Source organism: Numida meleagris, chromosome 4, assembly GCF_002078875.1.
Source record: "Numida meleagris isolate 19003 breed g44 Domestic line chromosome 4, NumMel1.0, whole genome shotgun sequence".
NCBI classification, from domain to species: domain Eukaryota; kingdom Metazoa; phylum Chordata; class Aves; order Galliformes; family Numididae; genus Numida; species Numida meleagris.
In genome coordinates this window covers 45,499,837-45,526,680 of record NC_034412.1, presented here as the reverse complement: position 1 = coordinate 45,526,680, position 26,844 = coordinate 45,499,837, and the positions used below count along the sequence as shown (strand labels likewise).

Genomic DNA, 26,844 nt, shown 5'->3' with positions numbered 1-26,844 from the left:
AGTCACAGCCTGTTTCTTCACTCACAGTGCTTAAATTTTTTAACTTCGTAAGTCCCCTTCCTAAGCTTGCTTTGTGATCAACAGCTTTTCTGTTTCTCCCCTCACGCCTTTTATCTGTGAGTTTTCAAGTGCTGCATGCTTACTTAAGGTGTCGCAATGCAGCCACATCTCCGAGGCAGATTATGGTGTGGTCCTTCCTCAGGTGTGCATCAGAAATGTAAAGAAAAGTTTACTAATTGGGGCTAACCAGGTTTTCTTTCTTGAGAGTGTCATTCAAGGCATTGGTTATAAGGACAGCAAGTATGTAACTGGTTACTAGTATTTCATTTTTCAGCTAAGGCGTTGATAACTTTTTGTCAAGTAGTACATGAACAGGTGGAAGGCAACTGTGAAGACAGACATGGAGATTTCAGTATCTGGTCCTTGGATGAGATGTGTTAGCTTTGTGGGGAATGGAAAACTATTTCAGTTGAGATCTATCCACTTATCACCAGTGAAAAAATCACTGAAAGGTTCTGAGATATATTCCTTCAGCACCTCAGCAGCAGGATGGTTTTGTTAGCCAGTAGGTGGACAGTAATTGGACTGAAAATTGGATGGTGAGGTCATTTATGATGACAACACATAGGGTGAGAATTACTGCTTTGCTTGGGCGCACACACTACTTTTTTTTTTTTGCAACAGATGTAAATTAGAAGAAAGTTCACAAGTGGGCAGAGGCTTACAACATCTCTCATTTTGCCAGGCTGGTTCACTTTCATGGACTGGGTGAGACATAATGTCAGTTCTGCTGGGAGCTCCTGGAAATTCTCAAACTACATCCTTGAAATAAATTTGCATAGCTCCTGTTGAAATAACAAGGACATGCAAATATCAATTTGAGATTTAGATGTGTGCTGTGTTTTTTGCTTTTCAGGTGGATAATGAGTCTCTTCTGGCCCATAGGGTGAGAATAATAATGAGATATATAACATGGAGAAGGCAAGAGCAAACTAGGCATGAGGTGCAGATAGGGGAATTAGCTGGGTTTCTCAGGGCCCATGCTATATATTTAGGTCTAGTGTACATCAGGGACGCAGCATAACCCCAGTTAAGACCTCAAAATGTAAAGCTGGGCAGTTAAATGAATACTTTTTTTTCCAGTGTCACTTAAAGCTACCACAAATTTAGCACACAAGATGTGATTGATATCCAGCTTCTGAAATACAAAAATTACCAGTAAAATATGTAAAAATCATACCTTTAAGAAATAATCCTGCCAATTGAAAGGATAAACTGCTCTTTACTCAGTGTTATAAGCTGAAAAAGAATTATCAAGAAAATTCAAGTGTTATGTCTTCTTGATATATATTTTCTTGTATTGTTACAAACAAATATACAAATAGAACTTGTGCATTTCCTGATTCCCTTAAGAAATAATGTGATTAAGTTGCTAGTGACGCTGCCTTGAAAATAAAAGCAGCTCTGAGTGTTTTCTCCTCCCTCTTTCTTCTTTCTGTAGAGTAATATGTTAGTGTAGGAGTAGTCTGGGTTTTATCTGTTTTTAAGCTTTAAGGTGTTGTCAGTGATGGCAAATGTGTTTGATATCTCTCGCGGTTTTTTATGTTGCTATTTCCCTCTCTTCCTAAATATGAATCTCGTTCTCATACAGCATCTCTGCATTATTACTACTTTTCTAGTTCCCTAAGATTGTGTCTATATTAGAAAAGTCCTTCTGATAAGTGCTTCTATTTGATCTATCTAACTTATGTTTTCCAAATGTGTTAAAGCAGATGCATGGATTCTGTTTGACTTAAAGTATTGGTACTGATGGGATTCATCTCCCTTCAGGTTTGTCTTGTTTCTTCAGCAGATCTTGTTCCAAGTCAATTGCTGCCAAAGGCCCTCTTCCCCACCTCCTTTTTTCTTGAGTACTTAGTGAACTGGGATCTTTATATGCTCCATTCTTACCAATAAAGACTAATGACTTTTTGTTTATTAGATTTATGTCAGCTGTTTCTTTCTCATGGTTATTGCTAAATGGTTTTGCCTTCAAATAAATCAGTGATTTTTAAGTTTTCACATCTAGGAGTACCTTTCATGCACAAGCTTGGTGTATGCTAATAAAAATGTTACTTGCCAAAGTTAGCACAGTAAGAGTTTGTCAGAACTGAGGCAATGCCTGTAACCCTTTATAATCGATGGAAAGAAACACTACAGTGTGGTTCAAGTACTTTGCGGCATGAATAGATGCCTAGGTTATATCCAGTAGTTTGCTCATAAGCATGTCTTTGACAGAAGAGGAAGGCATTTAGAAGTATTATACCAGAATGTAGTTGTGTGTCTGGATTACCAGGATCTTAAGTCAATTTAAAAGAAATGGGACTATTTTTTTTTCCCCTGGTTCAAGCTGCTCTCTTTTTCTAATATAAAGAGTTTCTTCACTGTTTGCTTGGTAAAATACAATTTTCAGAAAATATAATAGAGAAGCTGAATAAAATAATTACACAGTAAAATTAAACCAACTGAACCCAGTCATCCTTCCCCCAGCAGGTCAGAATTGGAAACAAAACAGACAAAGCTGTGGAGGAAAAGAGGGTTTTGGGTGGTACTGATGCTGGGGAGAACACAGATATTTTGGTGTAAAAATATAATTTAAAAGTTATTGTTCCAAAGACCAAAAATAGCAAAGAATGGAGAAGGAAAATCATAGAATCCAGTACTCAAGACCCCACTCACTTTTACAGCTGTTCTTATTATTGTTCCTTGTTTTCTCAGCAAGAGTATTTGCGTTCTTTCCTAGCTCAATCTTCCTACAGTAGGGGCCATGGCTGCTGTGCGTAACACAGAATATGGGAATAATACAGATGCTGCGTGCCATAGTCAAATGTGTATGATTTTTCTCCTCTCAAGAGCTAGTCTAGATCGTTCTGTCACACACCATGTTAAGTGTAGAAAGCAGTTCAGTGGATTCTTCAGCACTCAGAGATTTAGAATGAAAAAGTATTTGTGTTGGTTTGGAGTAGCTTTAGTGTACTGAAAATACTTTGTAAGGAAGAAAAAGTTTGTAGCGTCTGTCTTCAAAACTAGAAATAATCAGTTATGCTGTAGTAGACGTATACATTTATTCCAGAGCCACCTGCAGAAGTTGGGCTTTTGTTCTGCTTGCAAAGGTAAGTTTTTGCAGTTTGGCATGGGAATTCCATCAAGCTTGCTTCTTCTGAAAAAATGCAGAGAGATTTAAAATTACTATTTGGTATCAAATGTGCTCAAGTTTTTATTGTGCTTGTGCATGGTAATTCAGCTGGGGATTAACAGAGAGCTGGTCGTGTGAAGTCTCAAAACTTGTTCTGAAGTTGTGCTGTGCTATCTTCCATGTACAACTGTCATGTTGACAGTCCCTTTTCAAACATAATTAAATGCAATTTTATGAGGGATGGAATGAAATTCTAATAGTGTTCGATAGGAATCGATAAAGAAATAAACATATTAGTGTTTTAATATCAACATACAAATATGTTTCAAACATATCTGATTTTTACTGCTTACAAAACGTGACATGCATTTAACATGGTTAAAATTTAATTAGTCATTTTCTTGTAACAGAAGGATTTGATGCTTGACATGACCATCTCCTGCATGACTACACAGGGATGATCAGAACACAGTTATTTTATTTCTGATGATAACTGCTAAGGAATCAAAATTTGGAAGCATATGCACTATGTCCAAGCTAAGAAAGATTGGGATGAGAGGGGGAATATGATGCTAAACATTTTTTCTGATTTCTGAAAAAGTGAGGTGTGATCCATTATATGAAAATATGAACTTGTGCTCCCATATGGGTGGTATGGCCAGTGACTTCTCCGTTCTTTAGCTTTGAGAAAGTGCCAGTACTATAAACAATCCTTTTCCAGCAAATAAAATTGGGCACACAGTAGATGGGAGTCAAGTCTATCAGAGACACAATGTACAGACTGAATTTTCACCTTCTCTTAAGTATGTTTCTAGTTTGTTTATGTCTCCTCGTCACTTCTTCCGAGGTCATTTTGCAAACGTAGTATTTCCTATGTCATACTCTTATTTTTCACTCTGACCAACTCCTAATTAAGGATGTTTCTTTAGTGAGATAGTAAAAGGAATCGTCTTTGTTTTACAGCAGAAAACAAGTCAAATCATACTAGGATCTGTTGTTCGTGACAGTAGCCATCAAAACAAGGCTCTTGCTCTTCTAATAAAATGAGGAAATGTGTTTGGTTTATGTACTCATCAAACAAGGAGTTAAGCAAATGCTACCACGAGCAATGCAAATCTTGTTTTTCAAAGAAGCCAAAGCAATTACCGGCCTTTCAGTTGTCACTGAAAAACCACGAACTACGGTAATTTTAAATTAATCACGTTAGCATATCAGGTTTTACTTGCTAAAGCGGGAAAATGGAAAACACAGAAAAAAATCCCAAGTAGTATTGTGAAAATCTAGTAGAAAGAGTGCTAATGTAATGACTGCATGCCATTATGAACAAGTCACAAACATCAAGGTATTTTTGCAGAAGCATGGAGCTGTAGTTTAATTTTCTATCAGAAGGTGACTGCTTAAAGGTCATTTCCCAAAGCATAAGTCGGATTCTTTGGGGATGTATCCTTTAGCTTCATCTTATGTTTCATTGACTGTATAAGCATTAAACTCAGTGAGAATGACAGTCTGTAGTAAGTGGATCCCAGGTGGGCCTCGGGATCTGCAGAGCCAGCTGTTCCAGAGCGCAGATAACTCTTTCAGATTTGCAGATCCTTTTGCATTTGACGTGCCATGCCAAGTCTTTGTACTGCCCAGTGCCGATGTTTTAAAGGAGAACGGCTTAATAATTTATTAACTGTTACATTTCCTTTGGGCTTTATCTGTGTGATGCTGTGAGTCACTGAGAAGTGTAAATACACAGAAGTTAACAGAAGCACATTCTCGAGGAAAGCCAAAGCTTTTTCTTTTTTGACCGTGAGTTCCACTGAGATTATATTGTTGGTTTACCTACTTAGGAAAGAAGAAAGCATTCTGCTTTTTGAATCAAGACTGAAACATGTTTTGAGTTTGTTAACGTGCCCTCTTGAAGGTAATTATATGGCAACGTATTTTCCTTTTCATATGCATTTTTAGTAACTAATATTTTTCAATCTATTACTAAGACCAGGCTTTTTCCTAAACTCTGGCGCTGTATGCAAAATGCACATCTGTCAACTCTTTCCCTTCGAATTTGGGCAACATTCTTCTCTGTCGCCTCTGCCTTTGTAGTAGGTTAGTGTAGGCTTTTGCCAAGCTGTTGAATCTCCCTAAGGCCACCTGCTCAACAACTCTAGGAAAAGATAATGAAGAAATAGTAGTACTTGTTCAGCATTTCAGAGCTAAGAGAAATCACATTCTGTCTTCTGCTTCCCTGAACAAATACAGTGAGTCAAGGCTAAAAATGGGTCCTTTTCCCACTTGTTTGTTTATTCTCTGCTGCCCACTCCTGCTTAATCCAAACAAAAGCAGAATGCAGTCTTGTCTCTGTGTATGGATTGATGGTATACATTTTCATGCCTGTCAGAATTTTTTGTAACATATTTAAGAGTAGAAGATATGACGTAGAATTACAGAACTTCCATGCAACTATATTCAGTAGTATTATTTTCATAAGCTGGTGTAATACAGCAGTGAATTAGGACCCTTGCAATATTTGTTGCTGAGGTACAAAAACAATGTAATACTGCATCTAAGAAATGAATTTAATACCTAATTATACTCTTCGGAGATTTAGCATATTGACTCCACAAAATAGTGATCATACATCAGTTTTTTTTTTTGTAGAATAATACAACAGAGAGAAAATGGACTTCATTTGTTCTGTTTAACAAATGTGAGCTTGTAGAAGTTACTGTGTATTTAAAATACTAATTGTATCAAATGTTAAAAATTGTAATCCGTATGAACAGGAGGCTACTAAGAACAGAAATATTAAACAAACAAAAAAAAGCATTGCTATTGACTATATGGGAAAATTTAGCTGTTTTTATACTCATTTAACAGAAAAATACTAATTTGGACAGAGGCATCAGAGATAGCCTTGAAATAGAATTTCATTTTGTTCCTTGTCCATTTGTAAAGAAAAAAACAATTGACAGCTAGGAACTCATGTAAAGTGCATTGCCTCCTCTCTTTTTTTCATGATCCTGACACCATTTGTACTCCCTTGAGGGAGCACTGGGTATTGGGAAGCAGGAGGGCAGTTTCTCCTGCAGAGGAAACCAAAGAAATGGGGTTAGATAGGCTTTAGGAAAGCGGTCAAATAATATCTGAATACCTGCCAATATGTGGTAGACTGTGTGGTAGAATAAATCAATAGAAGTAAATCCTGATGTGACTGAGCTTTCCAGCTCCAGCTAGGACACTTGTTTCTGTGTCTGTGGCCCCTCCGTTTGGGGGTGATGCCGGTCAGATTTTCACATGCTGTGTTAACTGCTGGTATGTCTTTGAAGTCACCAATGCTTCCTTACTAAAGAGCTGGAGGAATGATTATATGGCATTTTCAGGATTCGTGCTGATTTGAGTACTGGGATATGATAACATGAATTATTTTTCATCTGTTCAGCAGCATTCAGACTCTGTGGAGGCTGAGAGTACTGTGAAAGCTTTTCATATCGCTTTTCATATCAGGAAAAGAGTAGACCAAACCTGATAGGTATCAATATCCAACAGAACTAGTTCCTAATGTAAAGAATGATACATCATTTCCTTTAGATAAAGCAAGCAGAACAAGTATTGCAGCTGAGAGGCATTGAGGATTTCCGTGAGTGGGCTTAGGTTTTCCAGCTGAGGTTTGGAGTGTGACTCGTATATGAAAAGAGCCTCTATGGAAAACACAATTTCTGACTCAACTGCTCAAATCCTGGTATGTGCTTACAGTTTCATTTTAGTAATGAAAATGCTGATTCGTACATCCTTTGGTCTTGCAAATTTAACATAGCTTAGAATTAGAGAATTGTGTCCTGGTGTTGCTTCTAAATTAAAAAAAAAAAAAAAAAAACATATAAATGTAGATATATCTCCAAAGTCCTCCCTTCATTGCTTTCTCAGGAGTTCATAATGCTGTTTCTGTAATGCAGCTGAGAGAGAATTCACCAGAGACGAGACAGATCTGTATTAGATCCAGGATAGGTTCATATTGGTAGATATAAAGATATATTCTTCTCTGTAATATCAACAAATTCAGCGTAGCAATTACTGAAGCACAATTAATACAGATATTAGCAATGCAACTTCAGAATGAAGTTAATTTGTACCATATCTGTAGGTTACCACCGTTTCCAAAATAACAATTGGCTTTACAAACACCCAAATGACACTACTATAGAAAGATATAATTACTTATAATGTATTTGCTCTTTCTTTTTAAAGTATAGCAACCTACTTTGTGGATTAAGTTTGCAGTATGGCATTTTTAATAGACTTTTGACACTATTGAAGCAAACATTTCAGAAGGTTCCACCTTAAAAGCATGCGTCCCACTATTACACATCAACAGAGCCAAATATAAACTGTGTGCGTCAGTTGAAGAGTTCATTTCTTTGTGAACTTAAACTCATTTTTAACTTAGACATGTTCTGTTTTGAGAGCCATAAAGGCGGCAGTCGTTACTCTTATTTGAATGGGCCACCTTAAGTTTTAAAATTTAAAAATGTGAATGCATGGTGGAGCTGCTGGCTGATTAGGGATGAGCTTCTGTGGGTAATTGTTGGACAAACTAAAAAGGATGGAAATAGTGAATGATTACTTTCAAAGGCAGACACATTCAAAAACAACAAAAAAAAAAACCTGTAAGTACTGGTTTTGCTGAATTGTACACTTTGTTTTGGTAGCTTTGTTACTTTAAGTGTACTGTCTCGTTAAACAAAATTTATGTTCAGTATTTATTTACTTATGCACGAAAAGATTAGCTTAGAAAAGCCCAAAATCTCCATCAGAAGAACTTGGCTTCCTCACTTGGCTTAGTGAAGACTCTCAGTCAGTCTCACCTTACTCAGTAGCAAACTTCCATTAAATTAAATTAGTAGATGTTATATTGCATTTCTACCTTGGTACTGCTTAGTTGAGATTCCTGGAGACATGATTTTATGAGGAAAGGTTTTTAAAAATGCATAATACTTTTCTTTGAGAAACTGATTTTTCTTGATTTTGTTACATCACCTACAGACAATTAATTAGTATCAATAATGAAGAACTTCTGCATTCATTAAAAAATGCATTACTGTGTGCATTAACTAAGCTGTTATGCCTATTTATGTCTACACATACTGTTCTCAGTGTCTCTTGCTGGAGTGATCAATATACAGCAAACAACATAATTTGGTCCCTTCTTATTTATTAGCAGTATTGTAATACTGTAAACCAAATAAGATGTTCTTGTTTTGTCATCGGTAATAACATTCTGTTTTGATTTATGCATGCTTAATTCCATTCATTTCTGATCCATTGATCTGTAACCAGGCAGAAACGAAGTTCACTCCTGAAAAAGAAATAAAATTTTCATCTTAATCAGTCAAGTGCAGCCACCTCTGGGCTGCCAGGCTTACCTGCTCATTTGGGATGAAAATATCGTTCAATTCAGGGCACAAGAATTATAATAGGAGAAAAGAAAAACAGTAGCAAAATCACTAATTTAGATACTCTATATAAGATCTGTTTGCTGTTTGTCTGTGGGGTTTGTTGTGGGTTTTTTGTTTTCTGTTTTTTGGGGTTTTGTTTTTTAAAAAAGGACTTAATTTGTTGAGACAGGAGCAGGGCAACTGGATTACCTGCAATAATACCCAATTACCAGACCTTCTGTGATCTTTTTGTTGTTGTTAAAAGATCTCAGAATGTTTCCTTGACAAGACCAATGGGAATTTGTGTTTTATGTTGGCTAATAAGTACTGCTGACACATTATTAATAAATAAGGATGGTCTCAGCCAGGAAAGCCGTCCTTCCTAAACATAGATGCCAATTTCCAAAGCTTGATTGGGTATCATGAAAAAAATGGACAGAAAATTGTGCTTGAAGGCAGCATGACTGTATTTTGACTCCTGTTTGGGAGTCTTAGCAGCTAAATGTGTGTCATTTTGTGTTGATTGTCTTCTTTGTACCTCCAACCCCAGTGCATAATAGAATACTTGCTTCTCTATCCATCTAGCTAGGACTACCATGTGGACCCTAGCCTGTACTTTGAAAGAATACTTGGTTGTGATGGGAGGGCATGACTGAAAGGCAGTGGCAGGACAGACTTGGGTCTGCTTATTTGATGGACTCTGAGCTCATAACGGCCTTCAGCCAGAACAGTTGTAGTATCACTGTGTGCTTTTATATTGATATTTTTTTCTTTGCAGAAGCAGCAATACATTTCTTTCAAAAATAAGATGGTTAAATCAGTTTTTAGCAAGCCTTAAATTGCATTAGTCCAATGGTTTATTTGGGTTGAACTGATTTTCAGGGAATTTCATTTGTATTTTGTTGATTACCAGAAGCTTTATTTCTACTCACCTTGTTGTGAAAATTGAATTGATTTTTAATTAAGGAGTCTGTATTTTCTACTACAGATAAGCCAAATTGACCCAGAATATTCTTAAAGCATTTGCAGTGGACTGTCTGAATTCCCAAACTGTCACCTCAGGTACTTTGCTAATATGGCATTGATCAATCTACACATCCCAAACCGAGGAGCAGTGATAGGAGTATTGTCCATTGGATGCTCTACAGGCCAGAAAGATAAATTGTTGGCGTTGTCTTTTTGCAAGTTTAAGGTCACAATTCATTCATCTTGTTACTTGGCTGTATCCCTTTAGTGCCTTCAATTGCAGGATTAAATATTGAATGGTGGCAGATCATTCAATATATGGCTCTTATACTTTGGCATTAGAAGGCTTTTCATGCTTAAAATGGAGCTGTGTGCACACAGAATGCCAAAGGTAATCGTGCTGATGATCTGTTCTGTAAGATTAATCCCACAACAGCATTATCAGGCAATTCTTAACACATCGATTTATCCCTGATATGACACTTCTGAAACAAATGGGTAAATGCTTGGCATATACTAAGCATTTGAGGAGGGAAAAGTGTGGAATTGAACCCTCTACAGAAAAGATCCATATTTAAAATTAACCCAGTAGAAGCTTTTAGTGAGGAGAATTTCAAACTTCTAGATGAAGAGTCATGGCCCCTGAGGCAGGGCTGGTCTGTAGGAAACAAGAACAGGCTGAGAGGGAGCATTCCTCCCCACAGACCAAATCCCAGTCTCCCACATGCTCGCCACGTGCCTGGCTCGCAGGGATGTTGCACCCTTACATGTTTCAGCAGGAGGTGCCTTTGGTGTATCAGTGCTTCTGGCCTCTCTCACTCAGACAGCCTCCTGGGCACCACCGCAGGGCTCTGCTCTGCAGCCTGCAGTCACACAAGCCCCTGCCGACCTCTGCTTTCCCACCCTTCTCTTGCAGTTGGCCTTGCAAAGCTTTGCTTTTCTGTGCTGGTGGAAGGAGCAAGAGCATCTCATTATTATTGCCTCTACAAACTGCATAAACACCTGCTGCAGTTCTGAAGAATTTCATTTGCCAAATGAGAAAACACAGCACTTGCTGTAGATGCATCCATTTGCTGGTTTTGTAACTGGTTTTAAGAATGTAGTACAAACCAACTGACATAGGGAAATGAGTTGTTAGTAAGTCCTAGCTTTAGTATTTTTTTTAATACAAGGTTTCTGAAATACATTGTATTTTGTGTGTTATGCAGGCTTGTTGAAAGCCTGTGTGCAAACAGACAAGAACATCTATGGCCTTCAGAAATGTAGGGTTACCTACAGCTAATGAGAAGTAGCTCCTGACAAGAAACTAGAATTTTGCTTTTTAAAACTGTATCTAATGATTAAATAGGTATCTCATATGCATTACATCAAGAGGGAGGTTCCATCTTGGTGCTGCATCTGACTGGTGGGATCCTTGTGTTAGCTCCCTACACCTGCTCATGGTTTATTAATTACACTTCCTGTGCAGATGTGCTAAACTGATGGGCAGAAAAGGCTTGGGGACTTCTTCAGGTGTCACTCATGTAGCCAAGGAGTATGTTGCATAAGTAATGCAACAAGTGATACAGACTTGGTACCCTGGGCTGTAAGGTGGCACCTGAGCATTCTGATTTGTATGAAAGGATTTTCTCCTTTGGATTGCAGCACTCCAGACGTGTCTACATGTTCTTGCAAAAAGACAAGGAAATGTCCTCTGCGGTGGGGTCTCAGAAGTGATTTCCCCAAAGTGACTACTGGTGTTTAAGTTACGTAAATATATTGATGTATAATGTATGTATTTACTCTCTCTCTTCCCAAAAATGTTTGAATTCAAGTATCACAAGGAGCATCTGAGATGTCTGGAGTCTCCACAGTTCAGGCGGTCATCCAGGCTGCGGTGTGGTCTGGTGCAAACCCCACATCCCTTTGAAATGTGCTTGTGCAAGGAGGGATGATTTCAGTAGACAAGGCTGACAGAAACCTGCCCGAAGAAGCCCAGTGCAGTGATCTTTCAGAGCACACCTTTGGGAAGCCAGAGTTCAGCTTTCAAATGCTTTCTTTGGGAGGATTTGATTCTGAGTCACTCTTGTGCCGTATAATAGATATAGGGAGGATAATCTCCTTACCTTGTTCTTCTGGTTTGTATGTGCCCATCGGGGAAATATGCCCACTGTGCACTTTACAAAACAGAAGTTACTGACTTGTAAAAGAGATGAGTCTGGTGGAACTAGCTGTCTAGAGATATTGGAGCAAAATTCTTCTTAAGGTTTATTCTCAAACATTAGTTTGTGTTGAGGTCTTCAGGATGAAAAATATATGCTAGGCTGGGTTCTTAAATGATGCTTTTTACTGTGCTGCACTTACATAGATAATAGGATGCACTGAGTCTGGTTGGTGCCTGCCAAAATCTCATCTGGTTATGGTGAGCTGCTCATGTGCTAGCATCTATGAATATCCAGGGTAGCTAACAAGGCTTTTGCTTTCCTTGCAGATTCTTCCTGTAAGTGATTCTTTCCACTGACCATCTTAATACATTTGAACTTTAAATATTCATTGAATTGAATGAATTAAATTGGGAGTTAAAGCTTATTGATATTCAACACTTCTTTCCTAATGCCAGTAAGACATTTTTGTTGTACACAAGACCTTTTAAAGTTTGTTTTAAGCTGCTAATGTGCTGTTTATTTCTAGTGCCAGTATAATGAAAGCATCCTTGTCAATATTATCACTGCAAAATAGTGTGTGTGCAATGCTATGTGGATGGCCAAGCATGTTTGAAAAAGTAATTTTTGTGTGGATGTCAGTAGTCTTAGATATGAAAAATTTTCATCTTGTTCCCTTTGAATTTGGTGACAAATATTTGATTATATTCAAAGGTTTCTTGTTAGAATCCCAAATAGTCAGATGCATAGCTTTAAAAAAAAACGTATTATTGGGACTCTGCTTTTCTTTAACTGAAGTCCTATCCTGTACCAAAGGAATATTTAAATTCATTTGGATATTGTTGACATGATAAAATCATCAGGGTCAACACAAAATACAGAAGGTCCTTTTGGGGGACCGAGAATCAGTTCTGGTATTTGTGCTGCACGTTTACTTTTTTTTTTTAGCACCCACCTGTCATCCCAGAAGATGTTCCATTTGATCTCACACAGAATTACACATAAGAATCAGGTGCAGAATATGTAGTAATTGAGATTTAAAAAAAAAAATTCTCCTTGGTGTTTGAAATAGTTTTTGGAGTATCTTTTGGTACAGTGACATCCTGCATGAGGACATACTTCTCTGTTACACGGATAGCAGATAAATTGCTGCACAGGTGTTGTGCTGTAACCACAACAAATTATCATCAAATCCACTCTTTTTGTTTGTGACAATGATTTTGGGGGGACTTGAAGATTAAGTAACAATGATGAGAAAAAGAGCGTGTTACATTCTTAACTCTTAGAGGGTGATAAAATCACCAATTACGTGAAAAGTTGGCTGGAATGGTTTTCCTTCTCTAAAGAAATACACTTTCACTTTAATGTTGATTTTTCTGATAGAATGTGATTTAATCTGCTCTTTTCCTTTGTCTAGATTTTTTTTGTAGCAAAGTAAAATTAGTAACCTCATTATAATGAATAACCTCATTAAGGCTTACTAGCGTTATTCGTCACTGCCCTACATTTTTGTCTGTTAGATTGGTATAAAATTTGAAGTGCCATTTTTGAGGCAAAAAGCATCGCTGGCCTGGAGATTTGACTTCTGGTCTACATAAATGTGAACCTGTTGATAAGCAATGTTTGTGACCCGTGACGGGCAGCGTGCTGTTCTGATGGAGCGAATTATTACAGCTAGGGCATGCAGGCTTCTGCTCCACTGGACTTGGAATAGATTAGTAAAGTACTCTCCCAGCTCAAAGGGTTTTAGTTTTTTTCCTCATGATGGATTATAGATAAACTCATATGCAAGTTTATTGCAAGGTTCCTCTGAGAACCCTAGATTTTATGCATGGAAAGGTCATTTATAAATGTTCAACATTGTTTTCTTTTTTATTATTTTCCCCATAGGACAAGATTGTTCTGTTTTCTATAAGAGACTAAATTCAGATTTTACAACCACATAGATCCGAAGCTGCGCACATTAGTTGGTTTTAGATAGCTGAAGACTCTGTGGTGAAAAAATGTATTTGATTTCAGCTCCTAGAGGTCTCTTTTATTCATACTTTACAACCCTCAAACGAGAGTACAGACTTTATGGAAGCCAGAAGTCTTCAATTCTAAGTTATTGATGGAAGTCCAATCTTTGGCATGCATGTGGTTTTCTATAATGGTACAAACTTCCAAGTGCTTACATCTGATCTAATGTTCGATATTTCTTTATAGGAGTGGCTTTGAAGTCTAGAATTAGAGGGCTCTGTTTGAACAGTGAGGTCATATCAGTGCTTGGTTTGGTCACTCAATTTTACTTTATATTTTCTGGTCTTTGTTTCTAGATCTTATTCCTTTGGGCGTAAGATGGCTTTCAGTCACTATAACATCTAGTTTGTTATCATCCATTTATAAGCATTCATATTAACGAGGAAAATCTTCACCTAGGGAAAGTCCAGGACATGAACGTGTGCAAGCCAGATGTTACATTCATTATAGTGACATTAGATGTTGATTAGTAAACCAGAGAGTTAAAGCAATAAAAGCAGTTTTGGGATCTGATAAAGGGATGCAACTTCAGGCACTGAAATTCTTCAAGCTGTTCTGAAACTTGAATTTTATTAGTAAGGTTTTCTAGCAATGTTATTCCCCATATTTGAGTTGCCACTGTGTTCACAAACCTCAACACACAGCCTTACATCAAAACAGGTGTTAGATAGCGCTGTCAGACAGGTATTTAAGTGGTGCATGGGACTCTGACACACCTCACCAGAAGCAGCTAATTGGTGTTTTGCCGTCCTGGCAGTTCTGGCCTCCACTGCACCATATTTTCAGATGGTGATTAACAAAATCAGTTGGCCAAAGAGAAATGAAGTTTGCTGTTTCACAGTGGGGGCTGTTATTTCACAGAGTAGAACAAGCGGTTCCTTGTTCATCTGTTGGTGTTGTAAGACAAGTTGATTTACTGCCTTGAAAGGAGAGGATTATGGGCCTGTAATATATTCTTAAGTTCTTAAGGCTCTGGGAGTTAAAATGGTATTTTTTAAAAAAGACTGAAAGCAGTATATACTGTCTTTGAAAGTAATTTTTACATTGTGATAGTCTGAGAAAATCATCTGTCCTCAAGTCACCAGAAAATATTAACCTTTGGCAGGTGGAAGAAAAGAATCTTTGGTAGGTTATGAGATTGTATTTATTATGGAGTCGCATAGTTGATAAAGAAAAGGTTAGGTTTCTTCATCCTATATGAATTTATGTCAGGCTGTGTTGATACTCACTAGATGCTAGTTCTGAAGTGAGTAGTGCATGTTTGTGTGTCTGATGGTTTAAGATGAGACATTGTGTATCTGTAACATGCATCATCTCCCCTACCCTTCTGTAGTTTTAGAATCTAAGAACTGCTGATTTCTTTCAGAATTTTTGCAGAAGTAGAGATTGGGTAGTGGAAAGGTTTCTCATCTTTAACAAGGAAGACAAGTAAATGTTTTTCTATAGTGGTGTTAATCAGTGTGGATTTCTTACCTCTTTAAGGGTTTGTGTATATACATACACCAGTAGAGTTACTCAGTTGTAAGCATATTGAAACACAATCCTTACTGTGTCAATACTGAGTAATAAATTTTTGTAGATTTGTTTAGGGAAGAGCTAGGTATCAGATCTGTGCCACAAGGAACTGCTGCCTTTCCCTTTTAGCATGATGGAATGGGACAGAGAGCCCACGTTTATGTGCCACTGGGAGACGGCCTCTTGCCTCTTAATAAATGGGAGGTACTGTTGTCCTTCAGTCAGACTGAACAAATTGCAGGTAAGCTCCATGACTGGGAGACATCCACAAAGATGCTTGCTAGTCTTCATCTCCAAGGAGATGCCAGCTTTCGTTGATTCTGTGCTGTTCACGTAAAGGGACTGACTGTGTCCTAGAAAGCCATATCAATTCCAAGACCTGTGGCAACTTCCTTGAGGGATCTGGTTAGCAGCAAGTCATTGCCTTCCTGCAGCCTGACCAAACAGGGCCTTTAGCACCTGGCTGGAGTTTCAGTACCACTTCTTTATCCAAGAAGGTACTGGTGTGTTTCCCACTGCTTGCCTTAGTGCTGCTCACAGTGCTTTGGGGCAAATACGAAGCCTATTGAATTCTACAGTGCCTTAAAAAATCAATTCATCATTTAAAATGGTGGATGCCAGCCATTTTTTGTGTGCTTGGTTTGCGTGCTTCCTGTTTCTTTTTATTTCTATTCTTTCTCATGCTGAGTAAGAAGCTGCTCCTCATTCTGCAAAGTGTAATGTGTGTTTGTTTGCTTCTTTTTAAAATTATCTCACCTTTTTTACTTCAAAAATGGCATTTTAAAACAGTGTATGAAGATGCTGTCCTTTTAGTGAGTGAATTTATCACCTTCATTTCAAAAGATTGGTCGGTTTAGCTCATTTCCACAACTCTCCTGAAAAATGCCTCGCCAATGGGCTCTATGGGATTGTTGTCACTTTGGAGACTTAAAAAGAGATAAATTGTCTAGAAGATTAGGCTATCAAAGAAATGTTGCTTTTAAAACTCCTCCGTGAATGCAAACTTGAGACCAAGTCACCAGCACTTTGGTATAGGCAGTAGCCGTTAAATGGCCAGTGGATTGCTTTTTGTCATACGTGGAAAAACTATTGTGGAACTGCAAGAAAGTAGGCTTTAAGACACAAAGTGCAGAAGCTCGCACTTAGAACTTTTCTGCAGAGACAGGAATTATTTTGTGAGTGCTGGCAATGTACTACTCAATTAGCACTAGGAGTGCTTTTGTCAGGTGTGGATAAAAACGCATTACCTACCTGCAGTGTGGAATGGCTTCCTGACACCCCCTGTAGGTTCCGTTTGCAGGGCTCACAAGTCTGTCTTCTCAGGTGGGAAAGCATTTCCAGCGGGAGTACACAATGCCAGCGGTTGTACACTACCCTTTCAAGCCAGTGACAAAGCTCTGAGTCACATAAATGGTTTTACCAGCTGAGTAAAATATTAATAGTGGCATAAAGCTGGCATTACCTTGGCATTTGGGACGATTCAGCCCTGTGTGGCAGTGGGAATGGGCACCAAATCTGCTGAGATGGTGCTGACCTGACCCAGTATCAGAAGAGGGGTTACTTGGAAATAGTTTTCACTACTCGTTTTCTCAGTTTGTCTGTTCCAGCCATTTCCCACATGAGTTATTCTTAACATGATACAAGCATATATTTCTGACAGCAGGCTGCAGAAAGTGCAGCTTACAGTGTGCAGAGCTTTAGTATTTTGCCTCAGCAGTCCAGAAAATTATAATATGTTCCTAGAAATCAATAAGTGTAGCCAGAATGCAATTCTTCTACCTACGAAAATCTCTGTAGCTGTTTTTGCAATAGCTGGCAGTTTGTGGTCATAAATATTTATGGCTTCTTCCCTTCGTCACTTGGGTTTGATCTGCCTTTTCAGAAAGCCTTCTCAAGAGGTGGCCCTCTGAGTCCATACCATACTTCTGTGGCACCAGCGTTAGTCCCCAAAGATTGTGGCCCTCCGTGCAGCTGATCCTAGTTATATTTATGTCTGAATTTAACTGAAGGAATTGCAAATTAAACACCCTCAGACACACCTGCTTTACAACACATGAAATGTCTGAACAGAAATGTTCCTTCTGAGACTATGTGGAGCACAAGGAGAGAAATCTGAGAAGTTCTAAAGCATGACCCAAATACCAGGCCCCTTTGTAGCATTTTAAACAGATAGTACAAAATAACACTAAAAATGTTTTTCCCAAGCTGTGTGAACAAAATCTTTATTAAATGAAATCGAATTTGATGTAAAAGAACTCGTAAATCATCTTTTACGAACTTCTGTTCATTGTTAGGAACAGTAGATGTTTATACGTTGCATACGTATATCTTCTCTCTCCTCCACCTAATTTCAGACATTTTTTCTAACTAATTGGCTTTCATACATTCAATCTATTGTACTGGAAGTTTAATATTTACACCATGTAACGTGCTAATCGATTAGTAGAGGGTCAGACCCTGTGACACCTTTTTTATCATGCAATTTTACAGGCCTAGTTAATCTTTTTCCCTTGTGAACCCCACCACATTGCCTATAGATCAAGTACTTATAGTTCCTTAAAGGCACAGGTTGCCAGTGAAGGTCTATATTCTAGTTATGGTTAATGATTCTTGCAGTTTTATTTTCATGTGGTATATTCTTCCAGTCTGTGATGGCTGTTGTGAACTAGTGCATAAGGTGAAGATTTTTTTTGTTGCTCTTTTAGAAATTGGGTTCTTCCAAGTCAGTTTTTTGTGTATTTGTCAGCTGTGGAATGGCTGCTGGTTTGCTAAGCTGTTACTTAATGAGCCTCTGGAGACTTGGACATTATGCACTGCTCAGTGAGAAACCCTGCAGCTACCACACAGTGAGCCCAGTCTGCAGGAGCAATTAGGGCATGAGGTGGGTATGGGTCTGAGCATCACCAGTTATCTGGGGGGGCAGTCCCTCATTAGCACTAGGACACCAAATGTGGTTGTACGTAGATGGAGAAGCTTCTTCCTACTGGAAGCACTGAGAGCTGGATGTCATGCTGGTCTGTTGAGAGGTGGGTTCTGTATGGGTCATGCTGGGGTCCATCCCGAAATGATGTTCAGGATGGAATGGTTTCCCCGTGGACTTGGGGAGCAAGAGTTCAGGCTGCTGTGACGTGGGGAATGGATGCAGGGGTCGCCTGTGGAGTGGAAACAGTGTATACTGCAGGGTGACAAAAATGTTTGTTTTTCTCAGTAAAAATATGACATACTTTTGAAAAATTATTGTATTTTAGCTTGGGCCAGCATTGTATTGCTTTGACCATCTCTAATGCAACTTTCTAACCTTCAGGAACAGCAGGAAAAAAAAATCCTTGAGTGTGTTTTTTATTTGTTTGCTTTTGCTTTGTTTGTGTTTTTAAGGAATGATGTACATGAAGTCAGGAAAAATGTGTTTTAATGTTTTGATTTCAAATTAATTTGGTGATTTAATCAGCCAAAATTAGTCCTGGAACTGGGAAGGATTACTGTTTCACAACTTGAAAACATTATTCTTTTCTGAGTACTATCAGGCTGTTAATTCCAGGCAAACACTTAGCAAATTGCAGGAATTCTGCATTTGATCTCCAATCCCATTTTCCTTTCTGAGACTTCATCGTATTTCTCAGGCAGCAAGTCAGTGTGGAAGCATTTACATAGCTTCCTTCTCACTAAGTCCATTGTATCTGTCTTTGGTCATGGGTCTGCTCTGTTAGTATGTCAGAGAGAAAGCAAATCAGGATGTTAAAGGGGACTTACTGAAATGGAACTATGTAAGCCAGACTTAATATGAAAGGACAAAGGAAAGCAAGAAAGAGACAAAGAAAGGAGAACACCAGCAGCTTTTTCTGCAGTGAGGGTGAGGTTAGCCTGCATGTCTCTGGCTCATTTGGTTCCACTTTGCCCGACGTAACATATTTCACCACATTTTTATTGGATGTTTTCCTCAGACCAAACATTTCCTTAACTCTGATTTGAGTCTTCGTCACTATAATATTTTTAATAGCCAAATACAGTGGTCAGCAGTGTTTCAGAGAAGCCAATGGAACGACAGGTTTATTTACACTGAGCAGTGAAGAGCAGAGCTATCCCAGTTTGTAGTGACCCCAGCTGATCGATCTGCATGTTAGAAAGCAGCACAGTACAGTCTTGCCACTTCAGGTGCAGAAGTCTGTCTGCATTAGCCAGGAGCTTCACCCAGCCTAATAGACCTTGTCAAGAGGTACAGCACAGTGCTAACTCACTTTGATGTTTTTTAGTTCAGAGGTCCTTACACACTTGCCAGGTCAGGTATTTTAGCATCCGTATGTAGCCATCCATCTGTAGACGTGTAATTTGAAAATGGAAGGAAGCTGTGTCTCCATTTTATGGAATAAGGTGCAAATATTAGAAAAAGTAAGTATGCTTTTTGTTAAGCGTGCTTGTCTTAGAGCCTCTGATTTCTGACAAGAAAAAGTGTTCAAGAAATTCAAGAACTGAGGTGCAAGTTGCAGGTTAATATTATCCTCTCATTATCATAGTTAATTTGCATATTGTTTGTATGGTGACTATTGTTTCAGTCCCACTGATTTTACCAAGAAATAAGATTTACTTTCCATATGGCAATTTAATAAAATCTGGCATGTAAGTACTGTGATGGAAAAATACGCTTATCTTTTTTATTTTGATACATTTTGATATTATCATCTGTGTAGCCTGGTGTACGTAATATTTTTCCAGTCATTAAAATCATTAGTAGTGAATAATGCATTGTGAAAAAGCATTGTGAAACAATCTGCCGCCTGTCAGCTCATTTCTTTCATGTCATTTCATTCAATTTAAACCTGTTTGACGTTGTCCGAGTTAACAAGTTACTCTCTTCTGTTCAGCACCTACTGGTGGCAACCCATAAATCAACGTCTCATCCGGAAACATGAAAGGCCTCATTAAATCTATTTTTGTGTGAGTTAACAGATCTCCAAATTAACCTTTCTTTAAAAATAAAATAAAATGAAATATGGTCGTAGAGGTCAGCCTTTTCGTACAACAAAGCTTGCTGACCACAGAGATTTTCAAGCATGATGGCACATTTGACTGCATGGTTGTCTCATCATTTTGGCAGTGATCTGTTTGATGCCAGCAAGGAATGCTAAGGCTCTAAATGTCTGAAATGTGTTAACACGTGGTGGTGTGGGGAGTTTATTTTTTTAAGCAGAAAGTGAGAAATGGAAGTGACAATGTCTGTACTTTTTTTTTTTTTTTTTTTTTTTTCTCCAATGGCAGTGAATTATTGATACAGAAAGACTTGGCTGGTGAACTTGGGGGAGAAGCACTCATCTCTCCATTCACTTGCCAGCTCTTTGAATGGCAGCACGATTTTTCATCTTACAGTTTCTGTTATTTGTTTTATTTTCTGTTAGAATTCTCTGTCTTTCACTAATAGGTAAATATAAATAAATAGGATTTCAGAAGATAGTTGCAGGAAGGTAGTGTACTGAAAGCCATGTTTTATTTGAACGTGGACTGCTAACAGCTTAAGACTTGTTAATTAACTAAACGCATGTATTTTTCCATTTTTAAGGAAAAAGTTAAACCTATATATGCTGGTAGTCAGGATGATATTCAGCTATGTCTGAAAACATAGGAAAAATATTGCTGAGAAGTTATTTCAAGTGCATTACTTTTTCAGTTCAAGATACAGAAGATAATGTGTTTCCAACAGAAATCATAAATCTAATTCATCTAGGTTGCACCTAAAAGACAAATGGAAAGTATTTTCAAAATTTGCACATAGAAATGTCTACAAATAAAAACATTTGAGCAGTATCAAATAAAGGCAGAAGAAAATGTTAATAAAGTGTTAAGAAAACTGAACATGCTGAATAGAAATAGCATTTTAGTAACAACATTGTTACAGTTAGCATCTATATTTTTGAATGTTTGTCTTACAAAATTTGTCAAGTACTGAACAGGGAGGAGTATAAATATTTGTTTCAAGGTGGGAGAGAATGTAAATTTGGTTCTTATGTTGGTTTAAATTCCTGCTACACTGAACCAGATTTGTGGGTTTGTTTTTGGTCAGCGTATGTTGGTTGTCCGTTTGTTTTTAACACAACACAAACAACAAATAGTATGCTTGGATTTGAAGAGTGCATTGCATGGCCATAGTGCATTCTCCCCTCTCTTTGTCAATACTTAAGAGAACATGGTAGCATTACTTAAATTACTTCAGGGCTGGTTCTAAAAACCATCTCAGTGTTGAACTCGGCAACATCCATGACAAAGAAGAACCTACCTATAATATCTAAGTAGAAGAAAACCGTGTTATCATGCATGCAATCATGACTAAATTGACTCTGATTTAAAAAATATATATACGCATAAAGCAGATGAGTTGTGTCGCTTTTAAAGCCAGCTCTGATCTGACATGGGGGGGTGCTGGGCTCTGCTCAGAGGCACCCCTGCAGCCCCCTGCTTCCAAAACCTTGCTAGAAAAGCTCAATCCAACTTGCATTAAAAATATGCAAAAAGCTGGCTAAAGAGCTCTTCCAGTTTTTACAGTTGACTTCCACAAAGCTGTCCAACACTGGACATTTTTTAAAGAAATGAAAGTAAGTCAGTATTGCTTTATAAATATTGACTGTGTATAATTTCAGCTGTACAAGGCTGACTTTTTCTGGCAAAATAACGGAACAAACCATACAATAATCATTTGAGTAAATTTGGGCATTTCCAATCTGATGGCCTTTTTTAGCATCAAGAAGCCATCTCTACAAGATTACACCCCCTCCCTAGAGGCATTAAAGGCCAGGCTGGATGGGGCTTTGGGCATCCTGGTCCAGTGGGAGATGTCCTTGCCAGTTGCAGGGGGATTGGAATACAATGATTCGTAAGGTCCCTTCCAATGCAAACCATTCCGTGATTCTGTTCTGTGATTATGGAAGATTTTCAGTTATCATCTTTTCTCCAAAAATCAAGTTAAAGGGAAATTTATTTAATGGCAGTCCTGTGGCCTGATGTGTACAGTGATACCTTTGAGTCTGTCTTCCATTTGTAACTTGCAAGACCACAGACGTTAGCAGGTTTATGCTGTGTTAGAATTACATTCTTTATTTAAAAGTTGTCCTGAAGAAAGATAATAAGAAACTTATAATGTCTACCTCATTTCCAGCAATTGCCTGTAGGCTATTCTGTCAGAGGCGTAGTTAGAATAATTGATATAAAACCTTTTGGAATGGGGAGGAATGTGATACTTCTGAGCATCTACAAAATGGTAGCCTTACAGTAATAATGAAGTGACTTAAAAGGACGAGGTACTCAGTGTATTAATATCTTTCTTTGTGTTTTTTTTTCTTTTACCTGTAGCAGAGCTCTAACCTTTAAGTGTTCTCTGAGTTGAACAATTTTTTACAATTCAGCTGTCTAAGGATTGTTTTAGTTCCCTTAATATTTCTTTTGACTCAGTGGATTTGAGCTATTTATGGAATTCAACTCTGCTGCTAGACACAGGGGGTTAATAAATCATTATTTGAGTACATATAAAATGATTTGAGTAAAATAAATGAATATGATCTAATTAGAAAAAAAAAATCTTAGGGCCACTGGCTTTTCCCAACAAATAGCTGTTTATTTCTTTCTCATACCTTTCTCCCATTAAAAAGACCAATGTGCCAAATATCTGCTTCAAAAACAAAGCTGATCAAGATCCTTTGATACATTATTTTCCCCAAAGTTTCAGTATTACAATGGAAAACACAGTTTCTTTTTAAGGGCGAGACCCAATGGGTTAGTTAGGACAGTCAAATATCCAGCTGCACTGGGAGGAGACGGTCCCACCCCTCTTGGCTCCAGTTGGACACAGTGGCCCTTTCTTTTGCAGACAGCAGTTTCAGAGCCACAGGGCGTGTCAGGTCAGCAGTGACCAGGGGTGATGGCCGATGCCAGCACTATGTTGCGCTGGTGCCTCCTTGATCCTGAGCTCTGCCATACGGTGGCTGTCATTCCTTTGTACGGGTGCAGGCTTTCATCCAAATAGTTGATGAGCTGGTTGAGCACACTGAGCCAGGAGAGGATAATTCCCCACTCCTCCTCCTGCTTCTTTGGATAGTTTCCTGAGGGGTTAGTGCTTGGACTTGCTTCATGCAGAGTCAGATGAGCAGCACTGTCAACATAAGACAGGAGGCAGGGCTTTGGAGAAGGCGACATACCTGCAGCAGCACTAAATATTTTAATGTCAGCTCAGTATCCTAGCTCTGACAAAAATTACCTTCCGTCCCCCAGCAGCTGAATGAGCTCAGCCTGCAGCTGCACAGCGGAGCTGATGGAGGCGGGATGGGAGGCAGGCAGGAATCCATGGCTGGAAGGGGTGGGAAGCGGGGCCTCCCCTTTTGGCAGCCACTAGCTGTTAGACTGGCACGGCTGTAACGCGAGACTGCTCCGAGCTTACTGAGGAATGTGGAAGCGTCTGCTTCAGTTTTACATCATCTAATTTGTGCTCACTTGCACTTCCTCATCACTCATCGCAATTTGTATTTCGATTACAAAACTATTTTGTGAGGCGGATAAAGGAAGAAATTCATCCAAAACCAAAATTCCAAAGTACAAGTAGAACTTCATGTAAATAATTACCCAGCCAAAATATCTAGTTTAGAACTAAATGTTAGCATATTTGGGGTCCTGATGGTGCCCCTGGTGTAGGCATAACAGACACAGCTCGTGGCACTGCCTCACGGCAGAGCTGACTTCCTCTCGTAGGAAGGCACAAGCTCTTGCAGGAATTCACTCTGCTCAGTTCTTTCTCCCACCTGCGTTTTCCCAGGCTTCAGAAACCAGGGCTCAGGTTAGAACAGGCAGACCTGACACTTTTGATCTGGTTCTTGGATCTGGCAGGTAAGTGCCACTAAATGGGAGGCAGCGTGGCAGTTATGTCTGACGTAAGTTCTTACCACTCCAGAGTGTTGCTTGCTGGTTTCGTTTAATGATTCTCTCTCGTGTCTGTTCAGCCATCTCTCAGATTCTTCAGAATAACACCTTTGTTTCCACAGGCTTTCCTAGCACTGCTGATGTCCGTGTGGCTCCGGCTGAGTGGGCTTGCTGTCTCACAAGCCAGTCTCTCCCACATGAGTGAGCAATGCATGGGATGTAACAAGTGTTGTTCGATCTGTGCCGGGTAGGTCCGACAGTGTCGGGACCGATCTGAGAAAAAGCAGTTTGTTTTGTTAGCTTCTGTGTTCTAGGAGTGGTTACAGTTTTCAAGGAATACAGTGACTGACTTCAGGCTAGTTAATATCCAGAGGATATTGGTCTGCTGCTTATCCAGCCAAATCAGGTATATTGCTTGTAGTGTAGGATCAGGAATGCCTTTGAGATCAGGCTGCCAGAAGTACAGGCAGCTTTCTGGTGATCCAGAACAGACTGTTTTACTGGGGAGGGTGAAGTACACAGCCTTCTTGGAAGCTATGATTACAGCTTCCAGTTAAGGCTTTCTAGATTTAGCTTTTAATACTGAAATATGTTGTTTATTGCTTTTAGGATTACCACCTCCTTGTGCTTAGGCAGCTATTGGAACACCCATCTTAGAGATGAGGTAACTTTATCCTGTATGTTAGTCATCCCATATACATTGACGAGTTATGAGTCAGCGCTGCCTCATTTGAAAGCAGCCATAAGATTTTGGGGAGTGATAAAAGTCACTTTCTTTTCTTTGTGGTTCATCCCAAATTTGAGTAAGGAGGAAGAATTTTTGGTAGTTCTACTTGGATATGTGGAATTGTAGGCCCAGATTTGGAAATTAATGGTCAATACTGTGTTCAAATAATAATGTTACTATATAACTGAGAAAAAAGAAGGTAAGAAATGAGAAGTAAACCTGTTTTTTGGCAAGTTTTGTTCAAACAAATGTACTGGGGAGTCTGTGGAGTTTACTGGGGTGTGCACTGAGTCGTACTTACAAGACAGTAGCCACTTACTATCCAGAGTGCAGCCAAAGAAATAATGTGAAGAACTATTTATTTTTTACTAGTTTTGTCAACCTGCAATTACCTGTATTTTGTCTGAAAGCATCCTTGCCTTTTCCTGGCAGTTCTGACCCTACTGCGAGTTTTACAGTTGAAAAGCTGAATGTTCTAGCTGTATGCTCTTGAGAATTAGATATCTCTATTTACCTTAAGTCTGATATTCAAAATTAATAAATACAGTAGTTTCAGAGTTAGCAGTATAAAATGTGATGAAATATAAAATGTGAATCACTAAAATGTGATTTTTATTTCCAGTCTATAATAAGTAACAAATCCATGAGTAAAGACAGTGCTACAGATATAACCTTTCCTATTACGATTTCAGAGTTTCGTATTATTGTTTTATACATTTCGTTTTCTACAAAAGTGTCTAAGTGATGTGTAGTCCATACTCATACAACTGTTTTATCATTGCTACCAAGGTCTCCAGATTGTAGGTCCTGTCGGATGGTCCAGCCACCAGAAGGCTTGGGGTGAGCTTGGAACTAACTTATCTCATAATGGAACTCTTAGGATGAAAAAGTGAAATCAAAGCTCACCCTCTGAGCTCAGTAGCCAGCTGCTTTAGTATGCCCAACATAATTGGACTACCTTGCTATTTTTTCTGAATGCTATATGAGGCCAGACCCACAATACTTACAGAAGCCTTTCTGCTCTTGTCGCAAGGTTGTACAGCCCTGTCATTTATGTCTTTTAATGTGGGAGGATTTTTCTCCCGATACCAAATTGCTTCAAATGGATTTCCCATAGCAAAAGAGAAAAGAGAAATATGACGTGATTCAATGAGGAAAGGAATTCTAGCATGTTCTTAAAGCAAACAGAGTTCTTTTTAGGCACCTTTGCAAGTGTATCTGAATTAGACTCCTGATACACAACAAGATTAGTTTTCATTTTGCAACTCTAAGCACAAATACAATACATTCGTTAATGAGCCCTAAATTAATAATAAAAGAAACTCACAGTCTTCTGGATGAGTTTCCATCTCTGGGATCACTTCGATACCACAAGAATGTGTGTAAAAGGTAAACAAGAATATTCATAGCAATATGGCTGAACTTTTTTTTTTTTTTCCATCTATGGGGGTGGTATTTTGTTTGGCAAGGCGCTTAAATAACAAATGGTAATTTGAGGATGAGAAATGGTGATTCAGCAAGGAGGTGTTTCCTAGACTAGAGGGAACTGGAAATACAGTATCACATGAAGCTAGGGCTTAAAGGAATTCCTGCAGCTCACTTGGTCCAACCTTCTGTAGAAAGCAGGGCCTTAGACTCAGATTATCCATGGCTTTGTCAAGCCAAGATTCAAATAACTTCCACCAAGGGAGGTCCCACCACTTCTTTGGGCATCTTAGTCTCTTTTTTACTTCTAGTAGTGAAATGTCTTTTAATATCTTGCAGCTGGCCCATTGCCTCTCATTCTGTCACCATGTCACTCCTATGAAGAGACTGCCCTCTCCTGTATCATCACTTTGTAGGCACCAGGAGACTGTGGTTAGTGTCTCCCTGAGCCTTCTCTTCCCTAGGCAGTACAGACCCCTTTCCTTCAGTGTTACTTCATGTGGCAAATTTTCTCCTGCTGGCTCTCCACTGGGCCCTCTCCAGTTGTCAAATGCCCCTCTGAACTGG

General features: G+C 38.7%; 1 protein-coding gene across 11 annotated transcripts in view; it reads left to right on the top strand.

The window, feature by feature from the left end:
* Positions 1-26,844, top strand: part of TENM3 (teneurin transmembrane protein 3) — a 355,944-nt gene that overhangs the window by 83,622 nt on the left and 245,478 nt on the right. For 2 of the 11 annotated variants that reach the window (XM_021397128.1, XM_021397122.1), the window contains exon 1: positions 23,961-24,092. The exons of the other annotated variants lie outside the window; for them this stretch is intronic. The gene's annotated coding sequence lies outside the window, so the exon portion shown is untranslated. Of the gene's footprint in view, positions 1-23,960; positions 24,093-26,844 lie in introns of those variants that run through there. 11 annotated transcript variants of the gene reach the window in all.